This window comes from Crinia signifera, chromosome 4 (assembly GCF_055691185.1).
Source record: "Crinia signifera chromosome 4, ASM5569118v1, whole genome shotgun sequence".
Classification (NCBI taxonomy): Eukaryota; Metazoa; Chordata; class Amphibia; order Anura; family Myobatrachidae; genus Crinia; species Crinia signifera.
Genome location: NC_139220.1, coordinates 99,264,425 through 99,277,737, shown reverse-complemented (window position 1 = coordinate 99,277,737; position 13,313 = coordinate 99,264,425).

Here is a 13,313-nt window from a genome sequence, read left to right as displayed (position 1 = left end):
AGGAGTGATATTTGGATTTTGCAGCACAGATTCTTGTGGAATGTTGGTGGGTGCTATGTCGCATTAGCAAGCCCCCCAAAGCACCAATACAGTGGAACCCCCCCACAAGTGACCCCATTTTGCAAACTACACCCCTCAGGGAATTCATCTAGGGGTATAGTGTACATTTCAAACCCCCAGGGGTTTTACCAATTTTGATACAACTGGGCTGTGCAAATGAAAAATTTAATTTTTTACACAAAAATGCAGTTCTGGCTCAAAATTTTTCATTTTCACAAGGAATGAAGGAGACAAAGCACCCCAAAATCTGTGCCCCAATTTCTCCCGAGTACGGCAATGCCTCATATCGTACAGGGATGGAGGTGGTACTGTCTCCATGAATTGTTGTCAGTATAAGGACATCCCTCTTGTCCTTATATTTGACCAACAACATATTTTCGGTGGATTGTGCCCTGCTTTCACCCCTTCTCAGTACTTGGGCAATGTGCGTTTTTGGGAGGCCTCTTTGGTTCTTGCGCACAGTACCGCAAGCTGCTGTACCTCTTGAACCAAGGGCCTTAAACAGGGGGATGCTAGTGTAAAAGTTATCCACATAGAGGTGATAACCTTTATCCAGGAAGGGGTGCACTAAATCCCAGACAATTTTTCCACTAACACCTACGAGGGAGGGGGGGCATTCTGGCGGTTCAATTCTTGAATCCTTTCCTTCTTATACCCTAAACCTGTGGGTGTACCCTGAGGTGCTTTCACACAGTTTATACATTTTTATGCCATACCTTGCCCTCTTACTGGGAAGGTACTGGCGGAATTTAACCCTTCCTTTAAAATGTATAAGGGACTCGTCGATACAAATAAATTTTTCAGGGATGTACATCTCTGCAAATTTGGCACTGAAATGATCAATGACCGGCCTGACTTTGAATAGCCGGTCAAAGGTGGGATCATCTCTGGGTGGGCACTGTGCATTATCGGTGTAATGTAAAAATTTAAGGATTGTCTCAAAACGAGTCCGAGTCATGGCCATACGGTAAAATAGGGTGCTGTACAGAACATCTGTACTCCAATATTGCCTAATTTCTGGCTTTTTTACTATGCCCATATGTAACACCAGACCCCAAAACGTCATCATCTCTACTGCATCTACAGGGGTCCACCTAGCAAATGATGACGTGGGGTTTTGAGCAATAAACTGCTGGGCATATAAATTACTTTGGTCCACCATTAAATTTATAAAATCATCAGAGAAAAATAATTTTAAAAAGTCAATTTCTCTGAGACCTGTTGAATCAAATTGGATTCCTGGGATGGCCAAAAACTCAGGAACCTGGGGCTCAAAATTGTCTGGTGGTGGGGTCCATACGGGATCAATCATTTGGGGGGGGTCTCAGCTGCTCTACGGGGGCGTCTTTGAGGGGGTCCCTCATCACTAGAGGAGGAAGAGGAGCTTAAGACGAATCCTTCAAATTCCCCGCTTGCATCACTGGCTGTGTCAGAGTCAGAGGCAAGCATGGCATATGCCTCCTCCGCTGAATACATTCTTCTGGATGACTGGGATGACATTTGGGATGCCATTTGGGATGCCATTTTTATTTTTGTGTTTCTGTAAGTGTAATGTTTCAACACGTGTATAGTGTAGGGGGGGTACAAACTTCATTTCAACACGGGGGGTATGTAGTGTGTAGTGTGTATGTAGTGCAGAAAAAAAAATACTTTATACAGGAATTTGATCCCAATAAAAAAAAAAAAAATTGAAGGGGTTAAAAAAAAAAAAAAAAGGTCCTGCGCCAAAAATTGAGCAAAGATGTTGGTCAGTAACGTCCGTCACTGAACAGCGCTCAAAGGCAACAGGACACCAACAAAAGCAACGTGGGTGTAAAAACAATTTAAAAAAAAAATAAACCACAGCACTCTCCAAAAAAAAAAACTGCAGAAAAAAAATTATATCAACCCTGTGCCAAAAATGCTGTTCAGTGATGTACGTCACTGATCAGCGGCCACAGGACACCCACAAAAGCAACGTGGGTGTAATAAACCACAGCACTCTCCAAAAAAAAAAACAATTTAAAAAAACTGCAGGAAAAAAATTATATCAACCCTGTGCCAAAAATGCTGTTCAGTGATGTACGTCACTGATCAGCGGCCACAGGACACCCACAAAAGCACCCACAAAAGCAACGTGGGTGTAAAAACAAAACCCCACTGCAATCCCCCCCCCCCCCAAAAAAAACTGCAGATCAGTGATGCAGTGATGCAACACTGATTAGCAGTGAGGGGCAGCAGGCAGACAACTGTGGGTGCAACCTGACAGGGTATAATATAAAAAAAAAAAACCTGGACCCCCAAAAAGTTGCTGATCAGTTAATTAATTTAAACTGATCAGCACAAAAGGGGGGGCAGCAGGGGGGGCAGCAGTCAGTTGCACAGGCAGCACAACCTTTGGTGCAACTGACAGGTATATATATATAAAAAAAAAAAAAAAAAAAGTTGCTGATCAGCACAGATATACTGATCAGCACAAAAGGGGTGCAGCAGACACAAAATATAGCACTCTTTATCACTCTCTATCACTCTCTGTCACTCTCTGTCACTATCTGTCACTATCTCTCACGATCTGTGACTCTATGACACTGCAGCAGCAGCACACAGGAAGTCACAAGATCCAGGAAGCATCCAGCTGCTGGCAGCACGCTACCAGCGGTGATCAGCGGTGATCAGGTAAGTATCAGGCAAGGTTCAGGTATGTATAGCACGACAGAGTGGCCGGTGACCGCTCTGCACGCAATTCCAGACCTGAATGGCGTCTGCAGCGCAGTCACCGTTAGTTTAAATGACGCGCCTTGGCTGTGATTGGTCCGTCGGTCCGACGGACCAATCACAGCCTTGGGGGCAGGTGGGGTGAGGTGGGGTGAGGTGTGGTCATCACCGGTGACCCCCTCATGCCCCCTCACACCCGGCGGTGATTGACACCTGTGTTACCGAGCGTCTGATTCGCCGGTAACACAGGAAAACGCTGCGACTGGCTGTTCACATTGAACAGCCAATCACAGCGATCGCCGACGGGGGGGAGGCATCGCCACCCCCCCTGGGCATGCAGGGATATGTTTGCTGTCAGGGACAGCAGACATGTTTAAACTGTCACCGCGTCTATAGACGCGGGGACAGTTTAAAGTCATGACGTATATATACGTCATGTGTCGGGAAGTACATCCCGGCCATGACGTATATATACGTCAAATGTCGGGAAGGGGTTAATCAAGTACGGTACCCCTATTTTTGGGAGAGTAATGAGTCATTTTGGAGGGGGTGTATGATCCATAAACGATGAGGAAATTAAATTTAGATCTCCACAAATTATTAGTGAAGTTGGGTTGTACATAACTAATTTAGCCAGCAGCTGGGTGATATTTTTTTTTACTATATTGTGTAGGTGCATAAACACTGCAAATTGTCAATTCCTTACCTCTGAAGTTACAGTTTATTAAGACATGTCTACCTGCAGGATCCGCACACACCGACTTGACTTAAACATCTACTGATGCTTTGGCTAAGATTGCTACCCCACAGGACTTAGATGTATGTGACGCAGAGCCCAACACCTTCCATTGTAAAAAGTTTAGTTTTTTTCACTTCACTTTGCAGTAGGTGCGTCTCCTGCAGGCAGACAAGGTCGATTTTCTGTCTATCCAAATAAGTTAGAAGTTTGTGCCTTTTCGCTGGAGTATGTATGCCCCTTATGTTGAGTGATCCTATTTCTATAGACATAATAATTCAGGCATAGTAATAAAGCATTTCTGAAATACTCTACGAAGATTCACAGGAGGGAAAGAGGGGGAGGAAAGAACATAAGGGTCACGTAGAACACAAAGACAAGACATACATCCATTAAACACTAATTTATCATCAAGTGCAACGGACAAAGCATAGATCTTAGATAGTATAACCTTAGTCATAACAGCCATTATTATAAGCATAACGGACTTCTACCTTTTCTCTGATGTAGACATTTCCAGAATGCTGCACAATAGAAATACAAACTATGTAAATTCTAGTATCAGACCAACTCCGACCACCTGCATCTCCCCATATTAAGAATTTGTATATATTTAACCTTCTAATTATTATAAGAACATAATACAATTAAACCTAGTTCGACTTAGACTAAGGGCCTTATTCTAGTGCACTCTTTCTGACAAAATCCTTCTTAGACCAAACCATGTGCACTGCAAGGGGGCAGATGTAAAATGTGCAGAAAGAATTAGATTTGGATGAGTTATTTTGTTTCTGTGCAGGGAAAATACTGACTGCTTTATTTTTACACTGCAATATACTGTAGATCTCACTTTGAAGTAAAACCCCACCCAAATCTATTTCTCTCTGCACAAGTTACATCTGCCCCACCTGCAGTGCACATGGTTTTGTCCATCTAAGAAGGATTTTGTCAGAAAGAGTGAACTAGAATAAGGCCCTAAATGAGCAGCTTTACTTAGCATATTCCCTTTGTACTTAAGTCAAAAATATGTACAGTTAATAGTAGTATCCACACTACTAGCAAGTAATCCCTCACTAGGAATGTGTGGTATATAGTGATAATTGAACAGAAATATTTCCAAGCGCTTTTAGCTTTTTGGATCTGTAGCCACTGTTTATAGCTCAGCCCTGCGGTATATCCGCTATATCCCCATCAGGCTCTCCAGAAGCCTCAGATTTTGTTGGTATAGTAAAGATTGTTACGTCTTGTCCTATTTTCAATATTGTCAAGACTGTCTGACAGACGTTTATTTTCTTTCTGCAAACTTTAGACTGACTTTTGTAGAGAAAGAATCTGGTCTGTGTTCTTCCCAATCCTATCCTCTGCCTCTGAGACCCGGGTTTTGAGTGAGTGTAACTGCGTAGCTATATCATTCACAGCTTTCTGCAATAATGGTGCCATAGTAGATTGAATTGCTGCCACCAGATCATTATATGTGAGTGTGGATATACTTGCATTATCCTGGGCAGAATCCGGGTGGCATTCCGGCTCAGTAATTGCCGTTTTTTGACGCGGGAGTCCCCTGGGCGTTGTCCTGTCCCGACGCCATGTTGTGGTCACCTCTCCGCTTCTCCAGTCGTTGAGGCTGCTCACTCCATGACGCCGGAAGCGGAAGTCACTTTAACACATTTTTTAGGGACAAAACCACATTCTAACTTCGGACAAGGGGTATGTGCAGCCGGAGAAGCACACCTTTCATCGCCGAAGATGGTGGGTGAGTATAATTTCCATCCACAGGTACCCCTATTGGATTCTATGTAGCTTTTTTATTTTTACTTTACATATTTTTAGGGACAGAACCATGCACATATCTCACTGATGCATGGTTTAGTCAATTTCGCCAGTCAGAGCCTGGTCTTTTTAAGTTGCAATTTTTAGTAAGGTTTACTAAAGATTGCACCCTATTACATTTGCGAATTGTATATTTTTTAATGGCAAAACATATGGATGTGAATTTATGGGTCTTTTGAAATCTCTACACCTCCCACCACTGGCAATCCTATACTGCCACCAAAGCCAACACCCCACAATGCAGACACTGTCAGCACTCCTACACTGATTACACTATTATTTTTTTGGTACATGTGTAGTACCAGGGCACCAAATTAACATACGTATGCAAGCGTAAGTAAATTGCATCGCACGGCCCATTTTAGTGGCGTGCGATGCAATCTCAGTATTTAATATGGTATGGACGTTTGGTGGTTAGCGTAGCTGTGCTTTCTGAATAAGAGTAGGCTGTGCAAACAGCGTAGTCAGTCAAAACTTGCGTAAGTGTTCCCGGTCCCTGTCAGATTCAGTCTTAGGTGAATAACTGAGAGTGGTGGCTGCATCAGGGAGAGCTGAGAACGCGATGGAGGTGACAGTGATTGCTGGTGAACCAATCACCATGTTGACCTTGCCAAACACAGAGGAGGAGGCTGTTATGTTTTTCCAGCGCCACCAGTTGCTTCCGGTCATGCAAAATTGTGTGAACGGCCACCCGATGCAGCTATCTCTGAAGGAAAGCATGTGGCGCTGCCACATTAAGGCCTGTCCGAAAAAGGTGAGCCTCAGAGCGGCGCACTGGTTCCCGGGGTGACGATTACCCTTCTTCACCCTTGTCCGCTTTATCTACTCATGGGCGGAGGAGATGACAAGTATTGCGTATTGTGACCGGGAGCTGTACATGTCAAATAAAACCGCTGTGCAGTACAATGGCTTGATGCGGGAGGCATGCACTATGGACTTAATTTCCCAGCCCCATAGTCAAATTGGCGGTCCTGGCATGGTGGTCAAAGTGGACAAAAGTCTATTTGTCAATCGCAAAAGTCATGTGGGAAGGATGCTGCCTCAGCAGTGGATTTTTGGAGGGATCTGCAGGGAGACTGGTGCCTGCTTTGTCAGTGCAGTGGAGAAGGGAGATGCCACTATGTTGATGGCCACCATCAACGAATTTGTAGCTCCTGGATCGATGATCTATTCGGATTGTTGGAAGGCCTACAACACGGACCAGCTTCAGCAGGCCGGATATGAGCAAGCGCGTGTGAACCATCGATATAACTTTGTTGTCCCGGACTCAGGGGTTCACACGCAGAATATAGAGCGGCTGTGGAGGACATGTAAATGGTGAAACAAGCGTCAAAGAGGCACCTCCTGCAAACATTTGGATTCATACCTGTAGGAATTTATGTGGAGAAAGACTCTGGGTGCTAGTAATCCATTTTTTCGCAATCTACATGCTCTGACGCTGCTGCCGAAGGCAAATGCACTGTCTTCATAGTGACTCTATTTTTCTTAATTAATTGTTGTTTAATTTGATTTCTCTTTATAAATGTTATTAATTAATATGTTATATTTATCATTCATTATTAAGTAAATTTAAAGTTAATCATTAACACATGTTGTCATTACTGTGTTAGATGTATGATATGGCCGGTGTGAATGTGCTCCTAAAACACCCCCACTATTCTCGCCACCCTGAAGCGTGGTGAGTGCAGCGAGACCCGCGAAGGGTGGGCGGAACGCGTCCTCCTGACCTTTTCATACCCCCACTATCCACGTCGGGGTCGAGTTGATTTGATATAGTGTGGCTAGCACAGAGAGCCACTGAGCCCGAAGCGTGGCGAGCGTAGTGAGCCCATGAGGGGACACTGAATACTGTACATGTAAAGTAATCAGCGTCCCCTCGTGGGGCTCGCTGCGCTCACTACGCTTCGGGCTTCACACTATGAAACATCGACTCCACGCCGACGTGGATAATGGGGGTTTGAAAAGGTCGGGAGGACGCGTTCCGCCGCCGATCGCCACGCTTCGGGGTGGGGAGGATAGTGGGGGATACCTAAAAATCTCATTGCATGTCATTGCAGTGCATTGCGATTTTGCATGAGGTGCGATAAGCCCGTGGTCAGAGAGCAGTGAATAAATTACTTAGGAACATCGCATCGCACAGCACTAAAATGGGACATGCCCTGGTACTACACAAGTACCATTTTCTTAACCATCACCATTGAATTGAGCACACCACAAGCACATCTGTACTGATGTCACAGCCAGAACTCTTGTTCTGCCATCACCCCGTTCTGAGGACAACACCAGCACCCATGCACTGCCAACACCATCCAACCTGCACTGTATCCATCTCACAATATATTATGCACTGACGGTCACGAGTGTTCTTAGCCCCACCTACCGTATGGATCGCTCACACCGTCCGAATGCGGTAAGATGCAGAGCAAATGGACCATGAGTGGATGTTTCATGCAAACACCTCCCCCATCTGTGGGAACCTCCCCCATTCTCCGATGGTCGCCGACCATCGAATAATGGAATGATGGACCGAGCGGCAGCACCGAGTGCTCCAGACCATTCGGACATTTTTCCATATGAAAGCAGGGATATGGCCGGATTACCATACGTACGCATATGGTAAAGAGCCCCAACATCCCTTCATGCCCCTCTCCACCCCCTGCTTTGATGGTTCTGACCTATCATTTTCTGCACAGAACTCACGCCATGTTCGGACGTGCGAGGCGTTCGCAAATGTACAGAAACGCCTATGCACAAGCGCAAACATCGGATGTCCGACCGCACACGCAGCCGTCTGACTCAATCAGAATAAGGGCCTATATCCAACCCACTCCGTATCCAGCACTGTTTCTAATCCACACTATTTCCATTTTGTATACAAACTGCACTGTATCCAACACACAGTATGGGGGTCATTCTGGTTCTATAGCTCCCACATGTGAATGATGTTATGTTTCTGCACATGTGCATAATTATTTATGCGAATGTGCAGGCTCTCTTGGCAAATATACTCAGCAATTTGCATAGTTTCCAGTCTTTCGCAAGGAGCAGTGCAGGTGGGAACGAGTTGCACCCATGGGAACGCACAGAGTTTCATGGGCATCCCCCATGAAAACTCTAGGTGTTGCCATTGGATTGCAGGTGGGAGGAGGTGTGCCATGGATGGGCAGCTGAACATAACATAATGTCTGCTGCCTGCCCTGTCTTTGGCCGAAAGCCCACAAATACAGATGGAGCCTGCTCCATCTTTGCAGGGGTTGGCGATTCTATGCACTGCCAACACTGCCAGCGGCCGGCTCTTACCAGGGGCGCACGCGCACAAGATGCTAGCGCGTGCCCTGTGGCTATGGAGCTGGATCCGCTGCCCGCCGCCTCCCCCACCATCGCCCCCTGTGCCCTTCGCCGCCTCGCCGTCCCACTATCCTTGCCCATCTCCCTAAACATTAGACGTGCAGGATGCTGCCGTGTAGCCATCCTGAAACTGGGACACATGTGCGTATGAGACGCACATGCGTCCCAGTCACATGGAGTGCCTCTGCGCTGGCGAACGCGACAGGGCACCTCTTGACTTATACAGCAGATGGACAACCTCACTGGACTTATCCTGCAGACAGGGTAGATCTTCTTGATGTATATGGCAGACTGGGCAGCACTACTGGATTTATACTGCACCAATAGACTTATATGACAGGGCACCCCTGGTATGGTAGAGAGGGCACCCCTTTACGAATATGGAAGACTGTAAAGCACCACTCGACTTATATGGCATACAGGGCAGAACCCCTTGACTTATAAAAAAAACAGGGCACCCCTTGATTTATATAGTAAATAAGGCACCTTTGACTCAGACAGGGCAGCACCACAGTACTTATGTGGCAGAAAGGGCAGCACCACTGGACTTATAAAGCTCACAGGGCACCCCATGACTTATATGGAAGACAGGGCACCCCTTGATTAATGCAGCAGGTAGGGAAGCACCACTGGACATATACAGCAGACAGGTTACCCCTTGACTGATACGGTAGACAAGGAAGCACCATTGAACTTATACAATATGTCAGACAGGGCAGCACACCTTGACTTTTACAGCAGACAGGGCAGCAACTGACTTATACAGCAGACAGGGTAGAACCACTGGATTTATACTTCAGACGGGTTAGCTCTCCTTGACTTATAAGGCAGACAGGGCACCCTTGACTTATATGGCAGGTGGGGCAGCAACACTGGCTTAAACATCATACAGGTGCAGCCAGTGCTCGAAGTGGAATTTTAGAAGTTGGGGTATGGAAATTTAACCCCTCCAGGACCCTCACTCACCAAACCCCCCCCCCCCCCCCCCGGAGCCTCACTTTCCTATCCCTCCTGGGACATTCACTTCCCTATCACTCCTGGAACCCTCACTTCCCTATCCCTCCTGGGACCCTCACTTCCCTATCCCTCCAAAGGCCAGATAGCATCTCACCTGATCTCTACTTCTCCCAAGCCATACAGTAGCAGCTCACTTGCTGTGAATGCAGTTCCTTGGCAGCAGGGCTTAGGCTATGGAATGTTGTAGTGTGGATCTGTGATGGGTGCAGCTGCTGGAGGATCCAGCAGATTCCTGATCTTCTGTGTGGCCACTGAGTATATATTACAGACTGGGGGCCAGACTGCTCTGCGCTCGCCACCAGCAGCAGTCCTCCTGCAGGCCAGACCCCCAGACTAGCTCCCACCTCAGCCTTCAGCGCACGCTGTTGCCTCACTCACGCTCCAGGGTCCAGTGACTGCTGCAGCTTCCTTGCCCCGCTGGTCCAGCACCCGCTCCAACCTCCATCCCCTGAGTCTGGCGGCCATTGCATGTAGCTCCCATGCCTCCCGCTTAGTAACTTCTCATTGGCTGGTGGCCGTGAGACGTGATTGGCTAATTCCAGTAGTCAGAAAAATCTGCCCTTCTTTTGATTGGCAGCCAGACCGTGAGAGCCAGGATTGGCTGGCAGCCGGTGCCGACTTCTTCATGCTGCAGGGGGAACCAGGTACGGCCATCCTGACTCCCATTGCAGCGGGTTGCTGCCACCAATGGAGAGGTTACCTAGATTGACACCTCTCCTAACAATGCTGCTACTGTTTAGTGCTGGGATCCCTTTTTTAATCCTAGCGATGGTACAGTCTAGAAACGAACAAAAATTAAGTGGCGTCGGGAAGTGGTGGTATATCATACCGCCGTATACCGCCCCACTTCGAGCACTGGGTGCAGCACCGCTGGAATAATACACAGAAAAGGCAGCCCCTTTTGATGTATATGGCAGACTAGGCAGCACTGGACTTTTCACACATCTGGCAACAACATTGAACTTATACCACAGACAAGGCAGCACCAATGGATAGATACAGCAGACAGGGCACCCTTGTCCTATTCGGCACATACAGTAGGCCACCCTTTGAGTTATACAGCAGAAAATGCAGCACCACTTGACTCATATGACAACAGCCATTTCAAATGATCAGTGCAGATTTCCTCATGCGCGCCGAGGAAAATTGCACTGAGCAGTTGAAACGGCTGTTTGGCCGTGCTTGTGTTTCACTACATGTCCTAATAAAACTATGCTGGACCAATCAATTGAGTGCCGGTTCTAAATAACTTTTTGCAGGATAACAATAGTAGATGGCCACTATACCACAAAGTTCCCAGAGTGCTGGGCAACACAACACGACATACACTTCCCAATAGTGGTTCAGCGCCGTTAACTTATTCCATAGTCCATATGTGTTCATCCAACTTGAAATGAAGCAAAGATTTTTCCAAGGTAAAAGTTTTTTTTGATCTTTAATGAATAGTCAATGATGTTACAGCAGTACAATAAAGTCCAACTCATTTTGTCTAAATCGACTTCATCAGGGGAGCAAATAACATTACATATTTATTGATTACCAATCAAGATGATTTATAAATATAGTTCCGGTGGATAAATATTAAAACCATAAACATTTATAATGCGTCTCCTACCCCTCTCATGCTAGTCCCTAAAACAACCAATTGTAAAGATGACAATCAATTTGTACAGAATGGACCACAGCAATTTATAATCTCTCTATGGGACCTCTATCTCCTACATAAAAGGATATATATATATATATATATATATATATATATATATATATATATATATAGCACACACACACGCAAGGAATGTTTGCTTTTGGGGGGGGGGGGGGCGCAGACGATCTGGGCTGTCTCGGGCCCAACAATTTCTAGTGGCAGCCCTACCTGGACTAATACAGTAAAGCAGACAGGACACCCCTGAACCGATACAGCAGAGCAGACTCTGCATCACTGGACAGATACAGCAGAGCATACAAGGCACCCCTGGACTGAGACAGGTCTATCCTCCACACACTTCAATGCCGGAAAGGGGGGACATGCTGTATAGAATAACAAAAAACATGTGAATCCGGCAGCGGGATTAGGTTGTTTTGTCTAGTGTTTTGGGTTTGAACTCGTGGGAAAACCCAAACCAGACTTGGATCCCTGGGAGTCCGATTCACATAGAACCAGATCTGCTCACCCAAGCAAAAACCAGTGATTTTGGAGTATGGGCCTGGTTTTCGTTCACTTGCAAAAGCAAATTCTCGCTCTAATGGACAAAACCATGTGGACTGCAGGTTGGGCAGATGTACCATGTGCAGAGATTGTTAGATTTAGATGTTATTTTGTTTCCTTGCAGAGTAAATACTGGCTGCTTTATTTTTACACTGCAATATAGATATTCATTTGAAGTACAAACCCCACTCAAATCTAACTCTCTCTGCACATATTACATCTGCCCCACCTGCAGTGCACATGGTTTTGTCAATTAGAGAGAGAATTTGCTTTTGCAAGTGAACCAGAATTAGGCCTTATGGAGTTCATTTTGATTGACTCACAAAGCTGGAAATTTCACAGCTTTGCCAGTCAATCAGAATGACCTTCATAGGTTCTGATTCTGGTTCAATTAAACGCTGCCCTCGGCCCGCATGAATGCACGGTCACTCGCTGGTTTGCGGTGACCTAGTATGGAAACAGGGCAAACAGATGACATCTGTTGACGTCAGCTGACCGATACCAACACCCGCATTATGAGGCAATTTAAATGGGAACACCTAGCATTTTCATTGGAACGCAAGTGAAATGCAAGGCATTCTCATGGGCGCTACCCATGGCCACCGCACAATGCCCCTCACCTATACTTCTACATGCAAATGGGCTGGAAAATAATCAGTTTGCCAGGCCCACTCGCACAAAGCAGCTGCACATGTGCATCAATGCGCATGCGCATGCGCAATAGCTAAACATTGCTACCCTGTGCAAATGTGCAGGGGAGCATACAAATCAGAATGACCTCTTATGTCTGAAAGAGGTATGATTCATAAAAGACAATAATAGAGATTTCAGAAGAATAATACTCAATTTGACACCAGCAGTGCTGGTTCTGGCTAACTTTGGGTAACTGTAGCAAATAACTATTTTTCATTTAAGCCAGTATTTTCTTTTTCTCGCATACAGTACAGTAATCATCTTACATGGCACCTGTATAGTCCAGGTTTTAAGAAATGTACAGTATGACTTAAATAGTACCACAGCCAGTATGATTATACCATCTGTGCACAAGAATTAATATCCTTAAAACCTTGACTGTTATGCCCCGTACACATTGGGAGAGTCAGCCTCCGTGCAGAATAATGTAGTGTCTCTCAGATCGCTCAGCACACATCGGTCAGCACACAGCGATGCACCAGTGATATGTGCTGAGAGATCTGTCACTGCCAGTATTCTATGGTGACAGAAAACTGGCAATGACTAGATGTATTCTGCATGCAGTATAAATCTAGTGGAGCGATAGCGAAGTGCGGCACCGAGCATCGACAATGACGGGTGTACACATGGAGCGATCCGTGCTTTTTTTTTAAGCGATCTTATCAGATCGCTTAAAATTGGGCTGTAGTCTCCCCATGTGTATGCCCCATTAGGCTACTTATAGGC